This window comes from Rhipicephalus sanguineus, chromosome 6, assembly GCF_013339695.2.
Source record: "Rhipicephalus sanguineus isolate Rsan-2018 chromosome 6, BIME_Rsan_1.4, whole genome shotgun sequence".
Taxonomy (NCBI): Eukaryota; Metazoa; Arthropoda; class Arachnida; order Ixodida; family Ixodidae; genus Rhipicephalus; species Rhipicephalus sanguineus.
Window position 1 is genome coordinate 28,164,985 of NC_051181.1, and position 4,760 is coordinate 28,169,744.

At 45.7% G+C, this 4,760-nt stretch overlaps 1 long non-coding RNA gene across 1 annotated transcript; it reads right to left on the bottom strand.

The window, feature by feature from the left end:
• Nucleotides 1-285: 285 nt before the first annotated feature.
• Nucleotides 286-3,372, bottom strand: LOC119397795 (uncharacterized). Its single transcript, XR_005184595.2, has 3 exons — nt 3,268-3,372; nt 1,894-1,976; nt 286-377 (listed from the first exon to the last, which is right to left on the bottom strand). It is a non-coding gene; the product is annotated as an uncharacterized LOC119397795 (long non-coding RNA).
• Nucleotides 3,373-4,760: the final 1,388 nt, after the last annotated feature.

The following is a 4,760-nucleotide window of genomic DNA, read 5'->3' on the forward strand; positions in this document are numbered from 1 at the left end:
ATCTTTTTCGTGAACTCAAAATAAAACCGACCTGTACGTCTTTTTGTCAATGCTATTATGAGACCATCAATGTAGCATTTTCTCTGCGAGGTGACAAGAGGCTCTCAACATGAAATGCAGCTGCATTGTTAGTATGATGGCCCAGGAGATCAAGTGCACGTATTCTGTGTCACTATGAACTGTAGAGTGGTCTACCTCACCATGCGACCATCACTCGACATGGGTAGTACCTAATAAAATATGCAACGAAAGCTTTTTTCAATACTTGCACATTTATTATTCAAAGCACTTTGATAAGGCTGAGCACCCTTGGTCCTATTCCGCTCCCTTCTCTTTTACCCCGGTGCCTTTTGGTCCGGTTGATCTGTCCAATGTACCTGGAGTAAACAAAAAGAGAATGACAGAATAAATCCATGCGCCATAAACTATGCCAATCACATATTCGGGTTTCAGATGTGAAACGCCGGAAATGTATAAACTATGCTGCATTGTGTGAGAGACACTGTATGATGAAATCAAAGGACACCAGATAGAAATGCTGAGCAGCAAATGTGACCATATTTGTCGCATGCTGAACTAGCTACATGTATATGCTCTGATGCATAATGTTCCCAAGTAAGCGTGGAGTGTAACAACAAATATAAAATGTAAAAAGAGCCCACAGTTGCACAAACAACCCGTGTATTATTTCTAGTAACAGAAATAGCTGCTCATAATGTGGAGGGATAAACACATACTCTAAACCGTAATTCTGCAAGGTCATTTTGCTTCACTTCAGGAGCTCTGCCATGAATCGCATCTAGACCACTAAGTTCCAGTATAGGCTACATGCGCACTTGTGGCAGCCGTCCACTTTTACAAACCTCATCATCATGCCCTGAAATTTGTTAAACATCAACACTGGTTAAATCTTGACCTGCACTGCTAGGTGCTGCAAGATCTTCCTCACATTGTGCCACACTCCGTCTTGGACACACAATGCTGCCATGAAAGCGACTTACATGAGACGTGAATGATTTTGCACTTGAAAACACTTTTTTACAGTTCACAAAACAACAGGCAGTGGCAACACTAGAAGAAATATGCTTAACGTGCCCAACATCTTTAAAAAAAAAAAAAAAAAGAAAACTTGACATCACGAAATATATGAGGACATCTAAATTCTTGTCCAGATTACACAGGAGCAACATCATCTCCAACATGACTGCGTGAAACATGCACACGCAGTGCACTAAATGTTTTGAAATGTTTCGAGCAGCCCTGATTTACACATGCTACATTAACATTATGAACATTTGAATGAACTCTGTAGTGTCTTTCATATTTGTACAAGTTCTGCACTGCAGTCTCACAAATGTGACAAGAAATCATGACATTGAGATGTGTTTCCATGAAATATACTTTAGAAGTATGCGCCTATGAGCTGACTTCGCTGACGAGGCAACGTGTTGCAGCTGTGGCTTGGGTGCATGGGGTGAGTAGGCCTGCACGTTAAATTTGAGGTATTAGTTCAGAGGACTCTATTTAGGGTCTGATTTGTCTTTACAAACAACACACGTGTCCTCAGAAATTTTAAAACACGGAGACAATAAATTCCAGAGATATTCAATACATACGTCGCATCGCGGAGCGTTAAAGTTGCAGTGACGTCCACGGCCAAGTATGCTTGAGGTTGATATACGGCTATGCCAGAAGGCTTATGCGCTGACAGTGGGGCAATACGTCGCAGCTGTGGCGTGGGTGCATGTAGGCAGTTGGCCTGCACATTAAACTTGAGGTACTAATTCAGAAGACCCCATTTAGAGTCTGGTCTTTCTTTACAAATGATACACACATGTCCTCAGCAATGTTAAAACACGCAGAAAAAAAAATTTCGAGATAGTGAGTACATACCTCGCTTGGTCGAGTGCCAAAGTTGCAGTGATATCCACAGCCAAATATGATTGAGGTTGACCTTTCAGACCTGTCCTGTGAACCTGAAATGATTGGAGCGATTAGCAGTCAGTCAATCACATCCATTCGATAGTTACATGCAGTAACTGGCATACTAACTTGCAAGCACTTGACAAATCCCTTAGCCTCCTCCTCACCCTGCTGTGTTTTAAATCCTTAGACATGTCGAGAATATTGCAATTTAATCCAGTTTCTCCACTTTTACGCAGTGACAGCTGCTTGTTTGATAGGCGGTACTTTTAAGTTTTCTATGAAAAAAATTCAAAGTCGGGGCACGCGCGTGGATGCTCTTGGTGTAATGCTTCTCAAGACCAACTCCGTCTTTCGCGTCTTGGTCTTTTTTTTTTTTTTTTCGCAATGCTTCAGCGCTCCCGTTCAGTGGCGTAGCCAGGGGGTGGCACACCGGGCCCGTGCCCTCCCCGAAATTCTTTTGCATACAGAGCGAGAAATGACCATTTCAAGGAGGTGCCCCCAACCCCCGAAATGAAGGCGGTGCGCCCCCTCTCCCCTACCCCTGAAAAAATTTCTGGCTACGCCCCTGCTCCCGTTTGCATGTTACAAGGTCACTTTCGATTGCGATTCGTGAATCAGAATAGAGCTGGCCAATCGCTATCGGATACCAACGTCTGCATCCTATGCCGGGAAACGATCAAGAAACAGAGAGAGTAAATTGCACAAGAGATGCAGTTTTAAGCCACACTACAAGACAAAAAAAAAAACTATTAATTTATAGTTGACGTGTACTTTTACGAATTAGCGACTATAGCATCCACATTATGCAAGTCGTCAGAGTTGCAGATGATCATGATCAGCATTAGCGCATGTATACGAACGAACAGATGAAAAGCAAAAAGAAACAACTAAATAAAGTCTTATACTAATTGCTCTGAACGTACTCGGCCGTACAGAGTTCCTCCACTCGATCCCAGTCCTCGCACCGTTAACCACTTTCAATCGCCATCGAAAGTGCGCGAAAAGTGCACTCTACTCAAAAACACGCGCCAATATTCCTGGAACGTTTGAGCTTTTTTTTTTTCACTGGAACATTTTTATTCATTTTTTTTTCTTTTTATCACACTAGATGCAAGCTGACGCTTGAAAATTGCTGCACGTGGTTCAGCCTCGGCGCGAAAGCACATCGCTCGAATGCATACCGCAAAAACCAGAAGAGACGCGCGATGGGAGTCGCCTCCACAACGCGCGAAAACTAGAGCTTGCTTCTTTGCTACACGCAAACGAAGTGCCTTGTTAAACAGTGCACAGTCGAAGGTGTAAACAGACGAAAGTAGTATATAAGTAGAACAGTACACTCACCTTTACCCGTGCACTCGACTTGAGGCTGCAGCTCCAAAGCACACACGCGCGTTGCACAGGCACTCGCACGCCACGCAAAAAAAAGACAAAATGGCGCACCAAACCGACATGGAAGACGCACGCACAAAGCTCAAAGAAACACGTTGGAATGTACCGGCGTACCGGCAGCGCCGGCAGTACTCGCTCCCTCTGCTCTTTCTCTCTCTCTCTGGCGCGGTGGCGCCTCTGCCTCTGCCGCTCTGCCTCCTCCACTCTTTCTCCTGGAGAGGTAACCGCTGAGAGAGCAACGTGTCACGTGACGTACGGTAGCCAACCGAGGCGCGCTGGAACTTTCTCTCTCTTTTTTCTCTCGTCTCTCTTTCTCTCCGCTCGCTCGTTGACAAGAAAGTCGCCGTCTTTCCCGTTTGACGCCGACGGCTCGTCAAAATAGACAGAGAGATCGCTGTCAAAATGATGGCTCGTTTTAACAGTGTAGCCAGGATTCTCACTTACGCGGCCGACACCGACGCGTGACTAATACTGCAGGCCATCTATAAGGTAGCGGTGAAGGGTGCACGTTTTTTATATTCGCAATGCCCACGAACTATAGGTGGCGCGCCGTGCTTTTCAAGATGGCGCCAGGAGGAGGGTCAACCTGTTTGTTAGCATAGGAACAGATAGGACGTGCGGACGTACGGACCGTGCCACTTTCACCGGATGAAGTCATGAGCTGCGCTGAAATGGATATGAGACTAAAATACTTTCCCAAACCATGGAAAGTGCTAAGTACTCGCCACCTAATTGTTTGCTGCGAAGTGAAAGGTTATATTTCAGCTCCGTTACCGTGCATAACGATGCATTGCGAAATCCTGTGCGTGCTACATAAACCTGTATGAACTAGAACAGACGTATGAGCTGAACGGCACTCCGAGGTAGTACGTACCGAGCCTGCCTCACGGATTTGCCGCAGTAGTAGGCCGCCAGCGAGTAGCGCCATCGCTGCTGCGCTGCTGCGCGTGATGATGGCTTGCAAACATAAAAGTGTTCTATGATAATACCCCGTCGTCATTACTTGCGCAGTCGGAAACACGGAGTTACGTCTTCAACGGAACACAAGCATTTAACATGTCATTCAGTAGCGCTTGTGTCACAGCCATGCCGAGACTCTAGCCGTGTGTACTTCACTCGCATGTTGCAGGTTCGATCACCACGATCGAAACATGAATATCGAAAAGAATGCACACGTATGCTTTTCGCAACGTCGAAGAAGTTCGCCGAGAGGCGTGGATTGTGGCCGTGACTGCACGTTCCATCGCTCTAACCATTTCGCTTCGCTGGTCGAGCTCGAGCGTGTTGGCGGCATGCGGCCCTCCATAATATCCACAATAATTGATACATGCAATGCACAAGAGCAACTATGCTTTTATTATGATCTCGCTCAAGGATATTATATAATAAATACAACCAAAGTGACCTACGAGCGTGAAAGAACATTAACGCACGAGGGGACGTGA